The following is a 25,177-nucleotide window of genomic DNA, read 5'->3' on the forward strand; positions in this document are numbered from 1 at the left end:
GTACACCTCATACACACCCGGCTCCGCTCCGTACACCTCATACACACCCGGCTCCGCTCCGTACACCTCGCACACACCCGGCTCCGCTCCGTACACACCCGGCTCTGCTCCGTACACCTCATACACACCCAGCTCTGCTCCGTACACCTCATGCACACCCGGCTCTGCTCCGTACACCTCATGCACACCCGGCTCCGCTCCGTACACCTCATACACACCCGGCTCCGCTCCGTACACCTCATGCACACCCAGCTCTGCTCCGTACACCTCATGCACACCCAGCTCTGCTCCGTACACCTCATACACACCCGGCTCCGCTCCGTACACCTCATACACACCCGGCTCCGCTCCGTACACCTCATACACACCCGGCTCTGCTCCGTACACCTCATGCACACCCAGCTCTGCTCCGTACACCTCATGCACACCCAGCTCTGCTCCGTACACCTCATACACACCCGGCTCCGCTCCGTACACCTCATACACACCCGGCTCTGCTCCGTACACCTCATGCACACCCAGCTCTGCTCCGTACACCTCATGCACACCCAGCTCTGCTCCGTACACCTCATGCACACCCAGCTCTGCTCCGTACACCTCATACACACCCGGCTCCGCTCCGTACACCTCATACACACACTGCTCTGCTACATCCACCCAAACCCCTCCTGACCTCACACAAAAGCTTACCCTCCTCCAGCATGATGACAAACAGCACTGCACTACTGTCCTGCACTACACGGAAGCCCTTGATCATGTGACTCCAACTCCTCCCCTCCTGTGACCTCATCACAGGTCCTGTGCGCACAGAGCAGTGGCAGCTATAGTAGTGGTGTGCGGCTCTCTGCGGTGGAGGGGCTCTGCTGCGGGTCAAGTGCAGTCCCACCCGTGATCGCGAGTGCACGCGCAGCAGGGCCTGTAAGGAAGAATTATTTAAAGGGCCGGCGGCCCATTTTGTAGCTTAGAGTTCTTAGGAGCCCGCCCAGTCTGCTGGACTGGGTGGGCCCCTAAGCACTGCGGGCCCCGTCGCAATTGCGACCCCTGCGACCGCGGTAGTTACGCCCCTGCTCTGCCGTATGATGTTGTAATGAGTGATTCATTACTTAAATTTAAGAGGGGACTGGATGCCTTTCTTGAAAAGTATAATGTTACAGGGTATACATACTAGATTCCATGATAGGGCGTTGATCCAGGGAACTAGTCTGATTGCCATATGTGGAGTCGGGAAGGAATTTTTTTCCCCAATGTGGAGCTTACTCTTTGCCACATGGTTCTTTTTGCCTTCCTCTGGATCAACATGTTAGGGCATGTTAGGTTAGGCTATGGGTTGAACTAGATGGACTTAAAGTCTTCTTTCAACCTTAATAACTATGTTACTAAGATCAGAACAGTAACAAGGTAACCAGTTAGAAAAAATCATATTTAACCCCTTCACAACATGTGCCATGCATGGACTGCTCATGTCGTGTCTCCGGTGGTGAGCCCACATCTTTTCCGGAACATGTCAGCTGTTTTGAACAGAACAGCTGTGGGTGGAATCGTGATCCACTCGCAGCTATTAACCCGTTAAATGCCACTGTCAAACTCTGACAGCGGCATTTAACATATGCGCCGGAAATTTCCCCATGAAGTCATCGTGAGTCACCGATGAGTTGGCATGACAACCAGAGGTCTCCAGCAGACCTCTATGGTTGTCAGTGCCTGAGTGCTATGAGTGCCGCCCAGTGGTCAGCGCTCATAGCAGGTCAGCAATTCTCCTACATACAGGCGATCTGATCATAGCCTGTATGTAGCAGAGCCGATCGGGTTATGGCAGCTTCTAGTCTCCCAAGACTATTGAAGCATGCCAAAATTAAAAAAAAAAAAAAAAGTTTACAAATAAAAAAAGTTTAAATCACCCCCCATTCAAAATAAAATAAAAAAATAAAAATCAAAAAATCAAACATACACATATTTGGTATTGTCGTGTTCAGAATCTCCCGCTCTTTCAATATTAAATAAGTATTAACCTGATCGTTAAACGGCGTAACAAGAAAAAAAGTAAAAACACCAGAATTACATGTTCTTGGTCAGTGCAACATTGCATTAAAATGCAATAATGGGCGAGCAAAAGATAATAATAATAATAATAATTTTATTTATATAGCGCCAACATATTCCGCAGCGCTTTACAACTTATAGAGGGGACTTATACAGACAATAGACATTACAGCATAACAGAAATCACAGTTCAAAACAGATACCAGTAGGAATGAGGGCCCTGCTCGCAAGCTTACAATCTATGAGGAAAAGGGGAGACACGAGAGGTGGATGGTAACAATTGCTTTAGTTATTTGGACCAGCCATAGTGTAAGGCTCGGGTGTTCATGTAAAGCTGCATGAACCAGTTAACTACCTAAGTATGTAACAGTACAGACACAGAGGCTATTAACTGCATAAAGTGTATGAGAACATGATGGAGGAACGTGATTATGTTGTTGTTTTTTTATTAATAGGCCACACAGGGATAATTAGGTTAATGCGTTGAGGCGGTAGGCCAATCTGAACAAATGAGTTTTTAGGGCACGCTTAAAACTGTGGGGATTGGGGATTAATTGTATTAACCTAGGTAGTGCATTCCAAAGAATCGGCGCCGCACGTGTAAAGTCTTGGAGACGGGAGTGGGAGGTTCTGATTATTGAGGATGCTAACCTGAGGTCATTAGCAGAGCGGAGGGCACGGGTAGGTTGGTAGACTGAGACCAGAGAGGAGATGTAGGGTGGTGCTGAGCCATGGAGTGCTTTGTGGATGAGGGTAGTAGTTTTGTACTGGATTCTGGATTGGATGGGTAGCCAGTGTAATGACTGGCACAAGGTAGAGGCATCGGTGTAACGGTTGGCGAGGAATATGATCCTGGCAGCAGCATTCAGGACAGATTGGAGCGGGGAGAGTCTGGTAAAAGGTAGGCCAATTAGTAGAGAGTTACAATAGTCCAGACGAGAATGAATAAGTGAGACAGTAAGAGTTTTTGCAGAGTCGAAAGTAAGAAAAGGGCGAATTCTGGAAATGTTTTTGAGATGCAGATAAGAAGAGCGAGCCAGTGATCGGATGTGGGGGGTGAATGAAAGCTCGGAATCAAGGATGACTCCAAGGCAGCGGGCATGTTGCTTTGGAGTAATGGTGGAACCGCACACAGAGATGGCAATGTCGGGCAAAGGTAGGTTTGTAGAGGGAGAGAACACGAGGAGTTCAGTTTTTGACAGGTTCAGTTTCAGATAGAGGGAGGACATGATGTTAGAGACAGCGGTAAGACAATCACTGGTGTTTTCTAAAAAGGTCGGCGTGATAACAGGAGAAGAGGTATATAATTGGGTGTCGTCAGCATAGAGATGGTACTGGAAACCAAATCTACTGATTGTTTGTCCAATAGGGGCAGTATACAAAGAGAAGAGGAGGGGGCCTAGGACTGATCCTTGAGGAACCCCAACAGTAAGGGGAAGGTGAGAGGAGGAGGAACCAGCAAAACAAACAGTGAAGGATCGGCCAGAGAGATAGGAGGAGAACCAAGAGAGAACGGTGTCCTTGAGGCCGATGGAGCGGAGCATAGTGAGAAGGAGCTGATGATCCACAGTGTCGAATGCTGCGGAGAGATCCAAGAGAATGAGCATGGAATAGTGACCATTAGATTTAGCTGTTAGTAGGTCATTAGAGACTTTAGTGAGGGCAGTTTCAGTAGAGTGTAAAGAGCGGAAACCAGATTGAAGAGGGTCGAGAAGAGAATTATCTGAGAGATAGCAGGTAAGACGGGAGTGGACCAGGCGTTCCAGGAGTTTAGAGATGAAGGGAAGATTAGAGACAGGTCTATAATTAGCGGCACAATTTTGATCGAGGGAGGGCTTTTTAAGTAGTGGATGTATGATGGCATGCTTAAATGAGGAGGGAAAAATACCGGAAGTGAGGGAAAGGTTGAATATTTTTGTTAGGTGAGAGGTGACAGCCGGGGAAAGGGACTGGAGGAGATGCGACGGAATGGGGTCGCTGGTGCAAGTGGTCGGGCGAGAAGATGCAAGGAGCCTGCTTACTTCTTCTTCTGTAACTGGTTCAAAGTCAGAGAGTGAACTAGATGCAGTGGGGGAGGGAGGACAGTGCTTGGTATGAAGAGATTGGGAAATGATTTCCTGTCGAATGTGGTCAATTTTTTCTTTGAAGTAATTGGCCAGATCGTCAGCGCGGAGATCTGTGGTTGGGGCCTGCTCTCTTGGGTTGAGTAGGGACCGGAAAGTGTCAAAGAGACGTTTAGGGTTATTGGACAGCGAGGTGATGAGGGTGTTGAAATAGGTTTGTTTGGAGAGGTGAAGGGCAGAGTTGTATGTTTTTAACATGAACTTATAATGGATGAAATCTTCGGGCAGATTAGATTTTCTCCACAGACGTTCGGCGCACCTGGAACACCGCTGCAGGAAACGTGTTTGCAGCGTGTGCCACGGTTGTTGCCGTCTGTGCCGAGTTGTTCTATGTATAGGAGGTGCAGCTTCTTCCAGGGCACTTTGCAGGGTTTCATTGTAATGCTTCAGAGCAGAATCAGGACAAGAGATGGAGGAGATTGGGGCCAATGAAGACTGCAAGTTCTTCATAAGTTTCTGGGTGTTAATGGCCTGTATGTTTCTATAAGTGTGGAAAGTGGGGGTGACCTGAGCGGGATGGCAGTTCTTGATAGAGAATGAAAGAAGGTTGTGGTCAGAGAGCGGGAGAGGGGAGTTTGTGAAATCATCCAGTGAGCAAAAGATTGCATCTACGCTAAAATGGTATAATTAAAAAGGTCAGCTCGGCATGCAAAAAATAAGCCCTCACCCAACCCGAGATCACAAAAAACGGCGATGCTATGAATCTCGGAAAATTACGTTTTGCTTTTTTTTTTTTAAAACAAACTTTGTATTTTATATCACCACTTAAGTAAAAAAGAACCTAGGTATGTTTGGTGTCCATTAACTTGTAATGACCTGTAGAATTACAGCAGGCAGGTCACTATTATTTAGTGAATATGGTAAAAAAAAATCCAAAAAAAAACTTTGTGGAATTTCACTTTTTTTTGCAATTTCACTGCACTTGGTATTTTTTTTCCTGTTTGAGTATACGATATGGTAAAACCAATGGTATTGGAAAATCACGAGTAACGAGTATATTCGCTCATGACTAGTGGGAACCAAACAGCAAGTACCTTCTGATCACCTACTAGTAGCTCCAGTGGAGTGCTAACTTTGAACCGAGTTGTACTACACTGCTTTGTTCAATCTGTAGCAGTCCCTACAGTACTAAGCACTGCAGATAAGCTCTTATTGAAAACAATACGAAGGGGCTACCTCTATACATTGGATGAAGTTACACAGAGCAGCTTCATTGAATGTTTACATCAGCTGCCACCAAAGGTAAGAACAGTAAATAGGAGAGATGAAAGGTATTCATTCCCCCACCACCACTGAACTGACTGATGCCTTAATGATAGGACATAAATATGCTTGGAGAACACCTTTAATTGCACTCATCAGCTGGGGACCTCAAGAGCCTTAAAATGCTGATGTATCTAAATCCCATTACCTATTCCTTTCCTTTTTTTTCTCCTGGGAATGATATTTTTTGTGTTTTAGATGAGTATACTACTGCTACAGCAGCACCTGCACAACATTTTGCATTTTTCATCAAGGACACTGTTGGCTTATCCAAACTTTATATAAATTGTTTAACACAGTGTTTGTCCTTTCAGTAATAAACACACTCCGGGCATTTTCCTGTTTTCACTCAAAGCATCTTTTCTACTTTAAACGAATGCACAATATTGTGCTCTGCTCTACATATCTATCTGAAATATACTGTATACATAGAGGCACACAATTTATCTTTTAAATGCAATGCTTGTGTTTAATTCATGCATCACATATACAAGAACTAAAATTGTCTCCACCAACCCCAAACAGAGCGACAGTAAGGAATGTGGCAGCACAATTTTACAACAAATTATATCCATGAAATTGTTTTTGCAGATGTAGTAAGGTTGTTTACTTTTAGGACTTTGAAAAAGGCCGCGAGCTAAACATTTAGATGACAAACATTCATAAAAGATTGGGGCAGATGAGTCAGTCTGAAGTCCAGTGATACACGAAAGTGCAGAATGTTTAAAGTACATCTCCACAGCAAGGTTTTTTTATGGCCTTTGACAGTTTACATGTGTTGTGGATTATATTATACATAGGCCACAGTTTTATATAAAAAAACATTAAAAAAAATAGGCAACATTTTCTTCTCAAAAAGTATTAAACCAGCCAATTCCAGGACTGCCACAGACACAACCATTGTTTTCTGCAGTTTTGTTTTAGATACATGCAATTTAAATTTTGATTCTTTATTCTTGTGGTCATCAGTCCTAAATCTCAACTTTTGAAAGCCTTAAGGCCCCATCTCACTTAGCAACGCTAAAGCGATCCCGACAACGATACGACCTGTCAGGGATCGTTGCTGCGTCGCTATGTGGTCGCTGGTGAGATGTCAAACAGTGAGATCTTCCAACGATCGCAGCTGCGATCTCACTGTTTGACATCTCACCAGCGACCTGTAGCGACCTGTACAACGATGTCACATGGGAGCTATTATGACGATTCAGTGTCTGAGTCGTCAATGAGGTCGTTGGTAAGGTGTCAAACACAGCGATGTGTGCTACCCAGCGGGACCTCAACGATCAAAAAAAGGTCCAGGCCATTCCGACACGACCAGCGATCTCACAGCAGGGGCCTGGTCGCTGCTACGTGTCACACATAGCGAGATCGCTACTGAGGTCGCTGTTGCGTCACAAAACTTGTGACTCAGCAGCGATCTCGCTAGCGATCTCGCTTAGTGAGACGGGGGCTTTAAAAAGGTGTTGTCCACTGCTCACTCTAAATGTTTGACCCTGTTAAAATTAAAACACACGTATTCCCCTCCCCTGCAACACAGCATTTCAGAAAAGGAATATCATACCAACAGTAAATTGGTAGTGTAATGGTCTCTGCGGTTTTGCGGCTTCAAGACCTGGAAGACTTCATGTGGTAAATGGAACCATGAATTCTGCTGTCTAACAAAAAATCCTGAAAAAGAATGTCCGGCCATCTGTTCAAGCTGAAGCGCACTTTGGTTATACAACAGGACAATGATCCAAAACACACCAACAAGTCCACCTGAATGGCTTAAGAAAAACAAAATTAAGACTTTGGAGTGGCCTAATCAAAGTCCTGACCTCAATCAGATTGAGATACTGTGGCAGGACCTTGAAAAGAGAACCTGTCAGCAGGAATGGGCTGAGTAACCTACAGACATTGTTAGAATAGCACAGTTATGGATCTAACTGGATCTAAATGTGCAGCTGGCAACACTGAGATCCATAGACAATATGGAGAGGAGTCTTCTGCTCACAGAGCAGACGCTCAATGGGATAGATGAGGAGGGGGATGGTAGGATGGAGCTGCAGGACAGTAAGGCAGTTAGCTGGGTGACAGAAGGCAGGGTAGAGGGAAGAGTGCCAGGGAGGCTAGTCCTGATCTGGCACACCCCAATAAGTTTGCTAAGTTGGCAGATGAGGGGGGTGCCAGTACAGGGGTAGCACTGCTGCAGCCAGGCATGTCCTCTGAAAGCCAGAGGAGTGACTGCTCCAGTAAGGAGGGAAATAGGAGAGCAGGGCAGGCCAGACAGGTGCTGGTAGTGGGGGACTCAATTATTAGGGGAACAGAAAGGGCAATCTGTCACAAAGACAGGGATCGTCGGACGGTGTGCTGCCTACCTGGCGCTCGAGTCCGACACATCGCTGATCGGGTGGACAGATTACTGGGAGGGGCTGGTGAGGACCCAGCGGTCATGGTGCACATTGGCACAAATGACAAAGTTAGAGGTAGGTGGAAGGTCCTTAAAGATGATTTCAGGGAATTAGGCTGCAAGCTGAAAGCAAGGACCTCCAACGTGGTATTTTCCGAAATACTGCCTGTACCACGTGCCACGCCAGAGAGGCAACGGGAGATTAGGGAGGTTAATAAGTGGCTCAAGAATTGGTGTAGGAAGGAGGGGTTTGGGTTCCTGCAGAACTGGGCCGACTTCTCAGTTGGCTACAGGCTCTACGCTAGGGACGGGCTGCACCTCAATGGGGAAGGTGCAGCTGTGCTGGGGGAGAAAATGGTTAGAAGGTTGGAGGAGTGTTTAAACTAGGGATTGGGGGGGAGGGTATTCATTTTATTGGAGGGGAAGATAGTGCAGATAGAGACCTGGGCACAAATAAGGAAGTTGGGGGTGGCGGTGGCATGGGGGGTGGGGTTAGAACAGTTAGTAATTTAAGAAAGAATAGAGGTACAGAGAGTAACATTAAGTGCATGTATACTAATGCCAGAAGCCTCGCCAACAAAATGGATGAATTAGAACTAATGTTGTTGGAGCATAATTATGACATGGTGGGGATATCTGAGACGTGGCTGGATGAGAGCCATGACTGGGCTGTTAACTTGCAGGGCTATAGCCTGTTCAGAAATGACCGTACAGATAAGCGAGGGGGAGGGGTGTGTCTATATGTAAAATCTTCCTTAAAACCCATCCTGCGTGATAATATAGGTGAATTTAATGAAAATGTAGAGTCCCTGTGGGTGGAGATAAGGGGAGGGGGAAAAAATAATAAATTACTGATAGGGGTTTGTTATAAATCTCCAAAAATAATGGAAGCAATGGAGAATATCCTCGTAAAGCAAATAGATGAAGCTGCGACTCAAGGAGAAGCCATTATTATGGGGGACTTCAACTACCCTGAAATAGATTGGGGGACAGAAACCTGCAGTTCCAGCAAAGGTAATCGGTTTTTGACAACTATGAGAGACAATTACCTTTCACAACTGGTTCAGGACCCAACAAGGAGGGGGGCACTGCTAGACCTAATATTAACCAACAGGCCAGACCACATATCAAATATAAGGGTTGGGGGTCACTTGGGGAATAGTGATCACAAAATAATAAGTTTTCATGTAACCTTTAATAAGATGGGTAGTAGGGGGGTGACAAGGACACTAAACTTCAGGAGGGCAAATTTCCAACGGATGAGAGAGGATCTTGGTGCAATTAGCTGGGACGATATCCTGAGACACAAAAATACACAAAGAAAATGGGAGACGTTTATTAGCATCCTGGATAGGACCTGTGCACAGTATATACCGTATGGGAATAAACATACTAGAAATAGGAGGAAACCAATATGGCTAAATAGAGCTGTAAGGGGTGCAATAAGGGACAAAAAGAAAGCATTTAGAGAATTAAAGGAAGTAGGTAGTGAGGAGGCATTAAATAAATACAGAAAATTAAATAAATTCTGTAAAAAGCAAATCAAGGCAGCAAAGATTGAGACAGAGAGACTCCTTGCCAGAGAGAGTAAAAATAATCCCAAAATATTCTTTAACTATATAAATAGTAAGAAACTAAAAAAATGACAGTATTGGCCCCCTTAAAAACAGTCTGGGTGAAATGGTGGATGAGGATGAGGAAAAAGCCAATATGCTAATTGACTTTTTTTCATCAGTATTTACAAAAGAAAATCCCATGGCAGACAAAATGACTAGTGATAAAAATTCCCCATTAAGTGTCACCTGCTTAACCCAGCAGGAAGTACGGCGGCGTCTAAAAATCACTAAAATTGACAAATCTCCGGGCCCGGATGGGATACACCCCCGAGTACTGCAGGAACTAAGTACAGTCATTGATAGACCATTATTTTTAATCTTTAAAGACTCCATAATAACAGGGTCTGTACCACAGGACTGGCGTATAGCAAATGTGGTGCCAATATTCAAAAAAGGGGCAAAAACTGAACTCGGTAATTATAGGCCAGTAAGCTTAACCTCTACTGTGGGTAAAATCCTGGAGGGCATTCTAAGGGATACTATACTGGAGTATCTGAAGAGGAATAACCTTATGACCCAGTATCAGCACGGGTTTACTAGGGACCGTTCATGTCAGACTAATTTGATCAGCTTCTATGAAGAGGTAAGTTCCGGACTGGACCAAGGGAACCCAGTGGACGTAGTGTATATGGACTTTTCCAAAGCTTTTGATACGGTGCCACACAAAAGGTTGTTACATAAAATGAGAGTAATGGGGATAGGGGAAAATATGTGTAAGTGGGTTGAGAGCTGGCTCAGGGATAGGAAACAAAGGGTGGTTATTAATGGAGCACACTCGGACTGGGTCGCGGTTAGCAGTGGGGTACCATAGGGGGCAGTATTGGGCCCTCTTCTTTTTAACATATTTATTAATGACCTTGTAGGGGGCATTCAGAGTAGAATTTCAATATTTGCAGATGACACTAAACTCTGCAGGGTAATCAATACAGGGGAGGACAATTTTATATTACAGGATGATTTATGTAAACTAGAAGCTTGGGCTGATAAATGGCAAATGAGCTTTAATGGGGATAAATGTAAGGTCATGCACTTGGGTAGAAGTAATAAGATGTATAACTATGTGCTTAATTCTAAAACTCTGGGCAAAACCGTCAATGAAAAAGACCTGGGTGTATGGGTGGATGACAAACTCATATTCAGTGGCCAGTGTCAGGCAGCTGCTACAAAGGCAAATAAAATAATGGGATGTATTAAAAGAGGCATAGATGCTCATGAAGAGAACATAATTTTACCTCTATACAAGTCACTAGTTCGACCACACTTAGAATACTGTGCACAGTTCTGGTCTCCGGTGTATAAGAAAGACATAGCTGAACTGGAGCGGGTGCAGAGAAGAGCGACCAAGGTTATTAGAGGACTGGGGGGTCTGCAATACCAAGATAGGTTATTACACTTGGGGCTATTTAGTTTGGAAAAACGAAGACTAAGGGGTGATCTTATTTTAATGTATAAATATATGAGGGGACAGTACAAAGACCTTTCTGATGATCTTTTTAATCATAGACATGAGACAGGGACAAGGGGGCATCCTCTACGTCTGGAGGAAAAAAGGTTTAAGCATAATAACAGACGCGGATTCTTTACTGTAAGAGCAGTGAGACTATGGAACTCTCTGCCGTATGATGTTGTAATGAGTGATTCGTTACTTAAATTTAAGAGGGGACTGGATGCCTTTCTGGAAAAGTATAATGTTACAGGGTATATACACTAGATTCCTTGATAAGGCGTTGATCCAGGGAACTAGTCTGATTGCCGTATGTGGAGTCGGGAAGGAATTTTTTTTCCCCATGGTGGAGTTACTCTTTGCCACATGGGTTTTTTTTGCCTTCCTCTGGATCAACATGTTAGGGCATGTTAGGTTAGGCTATGGGTTGAACTAGATGGACTTACAGTCTTCCTTCAACCTTAATAACTATGTTACTATGTAACTATGTTATACTGATTAAAATAATTCCTTGGTTGATTAAATCTGTCTTGTGGTAGTTGTTTAATCTTCATTTTCAGTTTTGAGTTTATCATATGATTGTGCTTCAGGGCGGGCGGAGTCTTCTGACAGGTCACTGATATCTTAGTGACCTGCTCCCTATTTTAGATTACGATAGGTAGAATATATATATATATATATATATATATATATATATATATATATATATATATATATATATATATATATATATATATACATACACTTTATAACCTATAAACCAAAATGTACGAATCAGACCACAATTTTACAAAAAATACCAAGCTTTATTGACAACTAAAAATAACAGAAGACAACAATGATGATGTGTACCAATACAAATGGCACCATAGACCCAAGGCATATGCTTATATTATCACCTACTGCCATATAAATGTATCTACAATAAAGTATACACCTATTGCGCCCAGTGGCATATTAGTACTGTTCCCAGAGTATAACCACTCCCAAATGGCCATGCACTATATAAATAAACAATCATGTTATTATTACCTCAGGTCTGATGGTGCCAGAGCCCCTACGCACGTATCGGCTGCATCAGCCTTCTTCCCCGGAATATATATATATATATATATATATATATATATACACACACACACACACATACACACACACTCTCACACACACACACACACACACACACACACACACACACACACACACACACACACACACACACACACAGTGCAGACCAAAAAGTTTGGACACCTTCTCATTTAAAGATTTTTCTGTATTTTCATGACTATGAAAAATTGTACATTCAAACTGAAGGCATCAAAACTATGAATTAACACATGTGGAATTATATGCTTAACAAAAAAGTGTGAAACAACTGAAATTATGTCTTATATTCTAGGTTCTTCAAAATAGCCACCTTTTGCTTTGATGACTGCTTTGCACACTATTGGCATTCTCTTGATGAGCTTCAAGATGTAGTCATCGGGAATGGTCTTCCAACAAATATGAAGGATGCTTAGCACTTGTTGACTAACCCCAAACCATCTCGATTGGGTTCAGGTCCGGGGGAGAGGGAGAGGGAGATACTGTACCTCAAGACAAGGAAATGATGCTCAGTAGTGTGTGTGGCCTCCACGTGCCTGTATGACCTCCCTACAACGCCTGGGCATGCTCCTGATGAGGCGGCGGATGGTTCCCTCCAATGTGGCTGAATTACAATAATTATGCAATGATGAGTGGGCCAAAATTCATCCAGAGCATTGTAAAAAAATCATTGGCAGTTATCACAAACATTTGATTGCAGTTGTTGCTGCAGAGGGTGGCCCAACCAGTTATTAGGTTTAGGGGGCAATCACTTTTTCACACAGGGCAACACGCAAATAAATAGGAAATCTGGAAGGGGACAAACATCTTTTCACACAACTGTAGTTAAAATAGAGGAGTTCAGAAAAGCCCATGTAATATGTTATATGAAGACGTTATGAGGTAATAATTGGGGTGGAGGTGTCATCTCACAATCGTAACAAAGGACATTTGTTGACTGAATTCAATGAACACTTTCTATGAGATGATGTTAATGCTGTGTCTGTCACAGGCTAGTCAAAAGCAAGTTGTTTTTCTTGCTTGCAAAAAAATAATAATAATAATATATATATATATATATATATATATATATATATATATACACAGGTCCTTCTCAAAAAATTAGCATATAGTGTTAAATTTCATTATTTACCATAATGTAATGATTACAATTAAACTTTCATATATTATAGATTCATTATCCACCAACTGAAATTTGTCAGGTCTTTTATTGTTTTAATACTGATGATTTTGGCCTACAACTCCTGATAACCCAAAAAACCTGTCTCAATAAATTAGCATATTTCAACCGTCCAATCAAATAAAAGTGTTTTTTAATAACAAACAAAAAAACCATCAAATAATTATGTTCAGTTATGCACTCAATACTTGGTCGGGAATCCTTTGGCAGAAATGACTGCTTCAATGCGGCGTGGCATGGAGGCAATCAGCCTGTGACACTGCTGAGATGTTATGGAGGCCCAGGATGCTTCAATAGCGGCCTTAAGCTCATCCAGAGTGTTGGGTCTTGCGTCTCTCAACTTTCTCTTCACAATATCCCACAGATTCTCTATGGGGTTCAGGTCAGGAGAGTTGGCAGGCCAATTGAGCACAGTAATACCATGGTCAGTAAACCATTTACCAGTGGTTTTGGCACTGTGAGCAGGTGCCAGGAAGCATGAAGTGCTCCAAAATCTCCTGATAGCTAGCTGCATTGACCCTGCCCTTGATGAAACACAGTGGACCAACACCAGCAGCTGACATGGCACCCCACACCATCACTGACTGTGGGTACTTGACACTGGACTTCAGGCATTTTGGCATTTCCTTCTCCCCAGTCTTCCTCCAGACTCTGGCACCTTGATTTCCGAATGACATGCAAAATTTGCTTTCATCAGAAAAAAGTACTTGGGACCACTTAGCAACAGTCCAGTGCTGCTTCTCTGTAGCCCAGGTCAGGCGCTTCTGCCGCTGTTTATGGTTCAAAAGTGGCTTTACCTGGGGAATGCGGCACATGTAGCCCATTTCCTGCACACGCCTGTGCACGGTGGCTCTGGATGTTTCCACACCAGACTCAGTCCACTGCTTCCTCAGGTTCCCCAAGGTCTGGAATCGGTCCTTCTCCACAATCTTCCTCAGGGTCCGGTCACCTCTTCTCGTTGTACAGCGTTTTCTGCCACATTGTTTCCTTCCAACAGACTTACCATTGAGGTGCCTTGATACAGCACTCTGGGAACAGCCTATTTGTTGAGAAATTTCTTTCTGGGTCTTACCCTCTTGCTTGAGGGTGTCAATGATGGCCTTCTTGACATCTGTCAGGTCGCTAGTCTTACCCATGATGGGGGTTTTGAGTAATGAACCAGGCAGGGAGTTTTTAAAAGCCTCAGGTATCTTTTGCATGTGTTTAGAGTTAATTAGTTGATTCAGAAGATTAGGGTAATAGGTCGTTTAGAGAACCTTTTCTTGATATGCTAATTTATTGAGACAGGTTTTTTGGGTTATCAGGAGTTGTAGGCCAAAATCATCAGTATTAAAACAATAAAAGACCTGACAAATTTCAGTTGGTGGATAATGAATCTATAATATATGAAAGTTTAATTGAAATCATTACATTATGGTAAATAATGAAATTTAACACTATATGCTAATTTTTTGAGAAGGACCTGTATATATATATATATATATATATATATATATATATATATATATATATATATATATATATATATATATATATATATATATATATATATAGTCTGTTTCATTAATGTTAAAAGTGTTGTCCACAACTTGGACAATCCGTTCTGAATCCCTATGTGACCCGCCAGTAAATAACACCGACAGTGGGGAAAATAAGTATTTGATACACTGCTGATTTTTCAAGGTTTTTTTTTCTTTTCTTTTTTTTTTTTTTAAACAAAGAATGGAGTGGTCTGTAATTTTTATCGTGTGAGATACTGAATCTAAAAATAATAACCAGAAAATCAATTGTACATTTTTTTAAAAATTAAGTTGAATTTTATTGCATGAATTAATTACCGTATTTTTCAGACTTTAACACGCACCGGACAATAAGACGAACCCCAAATTTTGGGAAGGAAAATAGAAAAATAGATTTTTTTTTTATATCATTGGGGTCTGTCTTATTATCTCAATTTCAGGTGTCTTACCTGGTGGTGGCAGTGGAGCGGGGGTCACAAGCGGCATGGTCCCCTTTTTCAGGAAGCTGGCAGAGGCAGAAATGGGGCAGTGCCGTGGGCCCTGGGTGGGAGAAGTGGGTGACCTAGGTGTGAGATTCTGTAGGCCTGGTGTCAGCACAGAGAGCAGAGTGCATTGATTTTGCGACTGCCATTTTCCTGAAGCTGTGGGCCGCCAGAGGCGGAGCGCGCGCAGACTGGGATTTCAGCCCAACTGAGATGATAATCAGCGTAAACACCACCTCCGATGGCCATCTTCCGAAAGTCATGGGCTTCAGGAAAATGACTGCCAGAGGCAGCGCATGCACAGACTGGGACAACAGCACTGTCGAGATGTTAATCTGAGCAAGCGTTGCCTCCAGCAGCCATCTTCCTGAAGCTGTGCACTTCAGGGAAATGACTGCCAGAGGCCGTACTTACGAGGATTTAGATCTCGGCCAGGCCGAGATGCCATTCTATGCATGCGCTGCCTCTGGTGGCCCATGGCTTCAGAAAAATGGCCGCCAGGAAAAAATTCACTCCGCTTTGTCTCACAGCCGACACCGGGCCGTCACACGACTTCTGCCACCGCCAGCTCCAGAGGAAGGAACCCTGCCTCCTGTGATCCCGGTCCACCACCACCGCAACCCCCCAATAAGCTACATTTGGACTATAAGGCGCAGCCCCCATTTTTCCCCAGCAAGAATTCTGGCTCTCACAGATCTGTCAATTTTTCTTCAACAAGTCCTCTTACTCTGCACTCATTACTTGTATTAGGCCCGTTTCACACATCCTGATGTTTCCGGTACCGGAAAAACCCGTACCAGAGATATCCGTGTCCATGTGTGTACTACGTGTGGCAACCGTGTGCCACATCAGTACCACACGGACAGCCACCGGAGAAGAAGCTCTACAGTAAGCGCTCTTCCCCGGCATGCAGAGGACAATGATGAGCATTAAATTAAAGTCTGAATGACAGCAGGTGAGGGTTTTTGGGAGCTGTTACCCCCATCATCCGGCACCTGCTGTCGCTAATAACAGTGACAGTAGGTGCGAAGGATGGGGGTATTCCACAGCCTCCACCTGCGATAGTTCGGAAATAAATGAAAAACCCTATGTGGGATCCCCCCTATTTTATTAACCAACCAGACAAAACTCACAGCTTGGGGCTGCAACCCCCAGCTGTCAGCTTCGACTAGGTTGGTTATCAAGATTAGAGGGGTCCCCACGCTATTTTTTTTAATTTAAATAACTAAAAAAAAAAAAAGCATGGAGGTCCCCCCCATTTTTGACAACCAGCTTTGCTAAAACTCACAGCTGGGGACTGCTATTCTCAGACTGGTAAGGGGCCATTGATATAGGCCCCCCCTAGTCTAAAAACAGCAGCCCGCAGCTGCCCAGAAAAGACATCTATTACATGCACCTTTTCTGGCACTTTGCACTGCTCTTCCCACTTGCCCTGTAGTGGTGGCAAGTGGGGTAATATTTGTGGGATTGAAGCCATCATCACGGCCGGGCTGAATTGAGGTTACCTCTGGACCGTGGGAAAAAGCCAGTCTGTGGCTCCCCCTGTTGTATGCATGGCTCACCTCCCCCCGTCCTACTCACCCTCCTCGCGCCGTCGCTGTATCTCCGATGTCCCAGTGCGGCAGCTCTCCTGTGATGAGCGGTCACGTAGTACCGCTCATTAAGGCAATGAGTATGCGTGCATATTCATTATCTTAATGAGCGGTACCACGTGACCGCTCAGCCCAGAAAAGCCACCGGTGCCGGGTCGGAGATGCAATGACGGCGCAAGGAGGGCGAGTATGATGTCTTCTGTTAGCCGGCTCCTGCCGCTGCTCTGCCGCTCCTCCTGCCCCGCCAGCTTTCTGGACAATGACTCGTGTATAAGCCGAGGGGGGCGTTTTCAGCACACAAAAAAATGTGCTGAACATCTCGGCGTATATACAGTAATTATGTAAAAATCATACAATGGGATTTTCTGGTTATTTTTAGATTCTGTCTCACAGTTGAAGTGTACCTACGATAAAAATTACAGATGTCTCCATTCTTTGTAGGTTGGAAAACTGGCAAAATAGGTAGTGTACCAAATACTTATTTTCCTTATTTTCACCTCCCCCCCTTTATTAATAACCAGCCTTTACTGGCTATTAACCCCTTCCCGACCTATGACGCTTACGCTGCGTCATGAAAGTCGGTGCCAATCCGACCTGTGATGCAGCGTATGCGTCATGGAGGGATCGCGTCCCTGCAGATCGGGTGAAAGGGTTAAGTCCAATTTCACCCGATCTGCAGGGACAGTGTGAGTGGTACTTCAGCCCGGGGGGGGGGGGGGGGGAGGTGGGGGGAGGTGGCTTCACCCCCCCCCCCCCGTGGCTACGATCACACTGATTGGTTGTTGAAAGTGAAACAGCCAATCAGAGTGATTTGTAATATTTCACCTATGAAAAGTGGTGAAATATTACAATCCAGCCATGACCGAATCTGTAATATCATTGGCCATGGCTGGAAACCCTGATCTGCCACCGATCTCCTCCCCAGTCCTCCATCCTGTGCTACGCTCCCCTCCGTCCTCCTGTCCGATCCCCCCCCATTCTTACTGATCCTCCCGGTGGCCATCCGTCTTCTCCATGGGCGCCGCCATCTTCCAAAATGGCGGGTGCATGCACAGTGCGCTCGCCGAATCTGCCGGCCGGCAGATTCGTTCCAGGTACATTTTGATCACTGTGATAAAACCTATCACAGTGATCAAAATAAAAAAAATAAAAAATAGTAAATGAACCCCTCCCCCTTTATCACCCCCATAGGTAGGGACAATAATAATATACAGAAAATATATTTACTTTTATTTTTCCACTAGGGTTAGGGTTAGAATTAGGGTTAGAACTAGGGTTAGGGTTAGAATCAGGCTATGCGCACACGGTGCGGATTTGGCTGCGGATCGGCAGCGGATTGGCCCCGGCGGATTCGTACCAGTTTTCCATCAGGTTTACAATACCATTTAAACCTATGGAAAACCAAATCCGCTGTGCCCATAATGCGGAAAATACCACGCGGAAACGCTGTGTTGTATTTTCCACAGCATGTCAATTCTTTGTGCGGATTTCGCAGGGTTTTACACCTGCTCCTCAATAGGAATCCGCAGGTGAAACCAAAACTAAAAACACTGGAAATCCGCGGTAAATCCGCAGGGTTAAGATTAGGCTTGTGGTTAGGGTTATGGTAAGGTTAGGGGTGTGTTGGGGTTAGGGTTGTGGTTAGGATTAGGGTTAAGATTAGGGTTAGGGTTATGGCTAGAGTTGGGATTAGGGTTAGGGGTGTGTTGGGGTTAGTGTTGGAGTTAGAATTGAGGGGTTTCCACTGTTTAGGCACATCAGGGGTCGCCAAACGCAACATGGCGCCACCATTGATTGCAGCCAATCTTGCGTTCAAAAAGTCAAATGGTGCTCCCTTCTTTCCGAGCCCCAACGTACGCCCAAACAGTGGTTTACCCCTACATATGAGATACCACCATACTCAGGACAAACCGGGCAACAACTATTAGGGTTCAATTTCTCCTGTTACCCTTGCGAAAAAAAAAATTGCTTGCTAAAACATAATTTTTGAGGAAAGAAAAATGATTTTTTATTTTCACGGCTCTGCGTTATAAACTTCTGTGAAGCACTTGTGGGTTCAAAGTGGTCACCACACATCTAGATTAGTTCCTTGGAGGGTCTAGTTTTCCAAAATGGGGTCACTTATGGGGGGTTTCTACTGTTTAGGCACATCAGGGGCTCTGTAAACGCAATGTGAAGCCCGCAGACCATTCCATCAAAGTCTGCATTTCAAAACGTCACTACTTCCCTTCCAAGCCTCTAAACAGTGGTTCCCCCCCACATATGGGGTATCCGCGTACTCAGGACAAAATGGGCAACAACTATTAGGGTCCACTTCTCCTGTTACCTTTGTGAAAATAAAAAATTGCTTACTAAAACATAATTTTTGAGGAAAGAAAAATGATTTTTTATTTTCACGGCTCTGCGTTATAAACTTCTGTGAAGCACTTGGGGGTTTAAAGTGGTCACCGCACATCTAGATTAGTTCCACGGGAGGTCTAGTTTCCAAAATGGGGTCACATGTGGGGAGCTCCAATGTTAGGCACACAGGGGCTCTCCAAACGCGACATGGTGTCCGCTAACGATTGGAGCTAATTTTTCATTCAAAAAGTCAAATGGTGCTCCTTCCCTTCCGAGCCCTGCCGTGTGCCCAAACAGTGCTTTACCCCCACATGTGAAGCATCAGTGTACTCAGGAGAAATTGCCCAATACATTTTAGGATCCATTTTATCCTGTTGCCCATGTGGAAATGAACAAATTGAGGCTAAAAGAATTTTTTTCTGAAAAAAAAGTACTTTTTCAATTTTACGGATCAATTTGTGAAGGACCTGGGGGTCCAAAGTGCTCACTATGCATCTAGATAAGCTCCTTGGGGGTCTAGTTTCCAAAATGGGGTCACTTGTGGGGGAGCTCCAATGTTTAGGCACACAGGGGCTCTCCAAACACGACATGGTGTCTGCTAAAGATTGGAGCCAACTTTTCATTGAAAAAGTCAAATGGCGCTCCTTCCCTTCCGAGCCCTGTCATGCACCCAAACAGTGGTTCCCCCCCACATATGGGGTATCTGCGTACTCAGGACAAATTGGACAATAACTTTTGGCGTCCAGTTTCTCTTTTTACCCTTGGGAAAATAAAAAAGTTGTTGCTAAAAATCATTTTTGTGACTAAAAAGTAAATGTTCGTTTTTTCCTTCCATGTTGCTTCTGCTGTTGTGAAGCACCTGAAGAGTTAATAAACTTCTTGAATGTGGTTTTGAACACTTTGAGGGGTGCAGTTTTTAGAATGGTGTCACTTTTGTGTATTTTCAGCCATATAGACCCCTCAAACTGACTTCAAATGTGAGGTGGTCCTAAAAAAAATGGTTTTGTAAATTTCGTTGTAAAAATGAGAAATCGCTGGTCAAATTTTAACCCTTATAACTTTCTAGCAAAAAAAAATTGTGTTTCCAAAATTGTCCTGATGTAAAGTAGACATGTGGGTAATGTTATTTATTAACTATTTTGTGTCACATAACTCTCTCGTTTAAGAGAATAAAAATGCAAAATTTGAAAATTGCGACATTTTCGCCAAATTTCAATTTTTTTCAAACACAAAAATTATCGACCTAAATTTACCACTAACATTAAGCCCAATATGTCACGAAAAAACAATTTCAGAAACGCTAGGATCCGTTGAAGCGTTCCGGAGTTATTACCTCATAAAGGGACACTGGTCAGAATTGGAAAAAACGGCCAGGTCATTAAGGTCAAAATAGGCTGGGTCATGAAGGGCTTAAAATAAGGGACCCCCCACCAAAATAAAAAATCAGCTATATAAATAAAAATTAACAACAATAACAGTAATAATAATAATAATAATAATAAAGCGGGGTCCCCCTATAATGAATAACCAAAGGCTATGCAGACAGCTGTTGGTTGATAACAATAGCCCGAGAAGGAGCCACGGATATTGGCGCATTCCAAGACTAAGAACACCAGCCCTCAACCACCCCAGAAATGGCACATCTATTCGATACGCCAATTCTCACGCTTAGCCTCCACTCTTCCTACTTGCTCTGGTGTGGTGGCACGTGGGGTTTTAGTTTTGGGGTTATCATCTTTGTAATATCAGCTGACACCCCCCATTACTAACCCTATTGTGTTCTTTATTATATTTGACTATTAGGTTAGTAATGGGGGGGGGGGGGTGTCTTCCCTCAGCTGGTTAATAAAAATTAGGGGGACCCCATACCTTTTCTTTTATTTAATTTTAAATTAATATAAGTACAGAAAACAAACACACAAAGCACCAATTTTATATATCAACCACATCTTTCTATATCTATATATAACATTGTTTTATTAGTTAGAAAACTAGATTGTAATGATAGAATTACAGTATGTAAAAGCAGATGTGAAAAATGCATTGCATGCGGATTTTAAACGGATACTACTTGATAAAAATCACATGACAGTCGCCCTACTTTTCTGGAGCAACATCGGACCAAATTTTTTAACTCTAGTGTGACTCCAGCCTCAATCTGATAGACACCACTCCATTACCAACACCAGGGCTTGCTGCCAGCTGTGATTTCTGACAATTCACAGACGGCCTCAACCCCAAACCCCTTACTCCGATTGCTAACGCATCAAGACACCATATGTACCTGAAACATGTGAAGTGGGCCTTAAATGGACTACAAAGTGATAACACCTACATCAAATAGCAGTGTGTGAGACTGACCCTATAAAGGGATAGTACAAAATCCGAAAGATCAAATCTTTTTACTAAAATTAGTAAATCAAGATATTTATATAATGGAATATGAAATGTGGTATAAGAAATCATTAACAGCAAAAATCTACAAAACATGATTTGTTAATTGCGGCACAAGAAATCCCTACAATTGGCATTTGTCATGGTTCTTATAACAACCAAATTGCTAACGTGGCACTGGGTTGCAGGACTTCTACATTACTACATTTAGACAGTATATGAGTAGTACACAGAATATTTCTACTTTTTCCATATGTTTTAGCCTTGCTTACATGTGTCCCTTTCTATTTACCAGCCAGTGACAAATCTGCAAGGATCATAGCCAGCTTTGCAATATTGCAGTTTGGCTCAATGACACCAATAAGCCATAGTTATATTACTAACAGCATAATGTTGCTCCTACATTACAGAAGATTGGTTTCAGGAATTCAGAAAACTATACAGTACACATTATCTGTAAAAATGTTCCCAGCACAAATATCTGATTCATTCTAACAAGCATTAATGATTTGTAACTTTTTATATCCAAAATGGATTGATCCATTATATCACAGATAATATCACAAATAACGGCACACCAATGGACTTATGTGGTGACCAGATAATGACAACTATTGTATTTGAGCTTGTCGGATAACCCATTCGAAAAGTGTGGACTTGTTAATCTATTGGCTTGTCACTATGGCGTTAAGTACCATTTTGCAGATACCAAAGCCCACATTCTTGGGGGAAGGCTTTCCAAAAGTTCACCTGAACAAATGTGTGCCTATTCCAAAAGGTCCATTGCTCCAGAACCCAGTAGCGCTGCACCTTACAATCCAAGAGAGGCTGGTCATTAACCATTCTGATCTTAGGCTTGTGTGCAGTCGATCAATTACTGAAGTCCATTTCTTTTACGGATGTCACTCACTAAAGCAGTTTGGGACTCTGGTGCCTGATTCAACAGACAAAAGACAATTTTTATAAGTCATGCATTTCAGTACTCAGTGGCTCGCTCAGCGAGTTTGTAGCCTACGCCTCCACAAGCTGAGGAGTCATGCCCTTGTTCCACACAATGCAGCAGAATTGGGAAAACAAGTCACAAACATTGAGTTGCATAAATTTTGTGACTTACACCAGAATTTTGGTGTGATCACCTTGATAATTCAGAGCCCGGGTGTCTACACTACTGCTAAACCTGTGGCCAGACATATGCAACCGTATGCCTCCACCTTCTTTTCAATTTGTGCTCCATTCCGAAGAGTACATACTGAAAACACGCCTTGCCGACTAATGGAAACAACCTGTGTCCATCTTAAAGGGACTCTGTCATCTGAATTTGGAGGGAACAATTTTCAGCCATAGAGGCAGGGTTTTCGGGTGTTTGATTCACCCTTTCCTTACCCGCTGGCTGCATGCTGGCTGCAATATTGGACTGAAGTTCATTCTCTGCCTTCATAGTACACGCCTGCGCAAGGCAAGATTTTTGAGCAATTTGTTTTGGACAGTACAGTAGAAAACTTCAATGTTTATACCGGCTTTCAAGCTGGTTCATATTTGTGATTGTTCTTATTTCAATGGAAATCTATGAATCAAAAAAAAAAAAAAAGACCAACTTCTGAAAAAAAAATCTGATCAAAAACACTGATGAAAATTCATCTTTTTTGCATACGAGAAAAATGAATGATTTCTGAATGAGCCCTAATACGCAAGGCCTTTTCCAAAGATAGACCATTAAAGCACCACTCCAGGAGAGTTTTTAACCCCTGGAGTGGTATCACTAATATAAGCTCCCTGACCCTAGTACTATACTGGTCAGGCACAGTCTTCTGTTCTCAGCACCACTCCAGCGGTCTCCATCAGATTGTGACCCGCCAGATCGCTCTAGTGTTTACTGGGCGAGCCAGAGATCACTTTTCCGTGCAAGTCTATCACAACCAAAACAAGACCCTCACACTTGCACTGAGAGCTTGTGACCGTTCACGCTGACTTCCAGTCATTAGCTACGGTCACAAAATAGTAAAATGGGACAGGAGTGGCGCCAAGAAGAACTGAAGATGGCGGCTAGCAAGTACAGTATAATATCAGGGACAGGAGGGGACATGGATTAGTAATACTACTCCAGCAGTGAAATTAAATAAATAAAAACACGCTGGAGTGGTGCTTTCATTTTAAAAGGCTGAATGCCCCTTATAAACCCAGAGCTAACATTAGTCAATGCAGCTGTTCACATATTTTGGCATTAATTAATATTCACAGCATGTCTAATGGTTGTCAAAATCAGTACAATACCTAAAGGCAGAAACACAGCATGAAAAATTTGCTTCATATTTTAAAGGGACTTTGTCAGCACAACATGATTGTTCAAACCAAGTACAGGCGCTTGGTGCACCCATTGACTGCTATGGGCACATATTGTACATAGATGGGGTTTTGCCTTTATAATTAATCTGTGAACAAAATTTTGGCATGCACCTTGGCACACTAGAATACAAACGTTTCCTCCTTAGAAACGTTGCTTTATAATAAATCCAGAGCTACCTAGTGTCGCCATGCGGTGACAAACCTCTCCTTAACATTGGCATATGGCTACTTCATGCCATTTATACAGGTCCTTTGTTTATGGCTTTGCTGTATACAGGAGGTGAGAACATGAGCCTGTGAGAACTACGTTCCCTGTTCAATATGACCAACGATATGTCAAATAACCTGATTTGAGAGCTCGGTGTATGGGGTAATAAAAGTAAATGAGATCGTAAAGCCTTGTTCATACAATTTTTATTCTTTTTTTTTCAGTCATACCGGAATCAAAGGGCTTCTTTTTTATGCAAGGTATAAAGTGAAAGATGATGCCTCCTAATTGTTTAATTCATCCATCTTATAAAAGAGGAGTCTAGAATTACAGTTCTTTATCCTTACCGCAGCTCCACCCTACGAAAAGCACCTGTTCCTGGCTATGACTAGCAAAGAATGCTCCATCGCCCCACATTCTCTTCATGAAAACTTGTCATCTATAGAGTTGATTTACATTTCTTGCAGCATCTTATGTGGGATGTTTAGAATGATTATCACTGACAACCTAAATACAGAAACCACATGTGTAGCTGGCTGCACATCCTGCTCATACAGCACACAAGCGGAAATCTCTAATAGCAGCAGAAGGAAAGTCACTTGTGACAATGTGCAATCCTGGTAAAGTTTGTATGTCCAACTCCACAGAGCGTACTGGTATACGGCCAGTAGTACTGGTGTAAAGGGAGCAGCTGCTGGAATAGTTACATCTCCATAGCTTTCATCTAATATTGTGTAACTCACCGATACTGTAATGATAAACACACTAAAGAAAATATTGTCTGCAATATTTTAAAACACAAATCTAGCCATAAATACTCAGCCTGGCACTATGATATCAACCCGATGGACACCATTCACATCCCCTGCTGGCGATTATTCATCTTCAGTAGTCTCCTGAACAAGTTACATTCCAGGTGTGTATCTAACTTTAAATATGCAAATTGCCTCTTCTGAGAAAAAGAGGACTTAACTCTATAGCGCCACCTGTTGGTAGTACCGATCCTACAAGTCACAATCAACCCTTTAACGAGTCGTGCAATATGACTAAGGCTACTTTCACACCAGCGTTAACTGCAATACGTCGCAATGCGTCGTTTTGCCGAAAAAACGCATCCTGCAAAAGTGCTTGCAGGATGCGTT

General features: G+C 43.3%; 2 protein-coding genes across 3 annotated transcripts in view; both read right to left on the minus strand.

The window, feature by feature from the left end:
* The window catches only part of ELMO1 (engulfment and cell motility 1), a 522,734-nt gene that overhangs the window by 494,415 nt on the left and 3,142 nt on the right, over positions 1-25,177 (minus strand). The window lies entirely within an intron of this gene.
* The window catches only part of LOC143783241 (uncharacterized), a 107,997-nt gene that overhangs the window by 16,338 nt on the left and 66,482 nt on the right, over positions 1-25,177 (minus strand). The gene's annotated exons all lie outside the window — the stretch shown is intronic.

This window comes from Ranitomeya variabilis, chromosome 6, assembly GCF_051348905.1.
Source record: "Ranitomeya variabilis isolate aRanVar5 chromosome 6, aRanVar5.hap1, whole genome shotgun sequence".
Lineage (NCBI taxonomy): Eukaryota > Metazoa > Chordata > Amphibia > Anura > Dendrobatidae > Ranitomeya > Ranitomeya variabilis.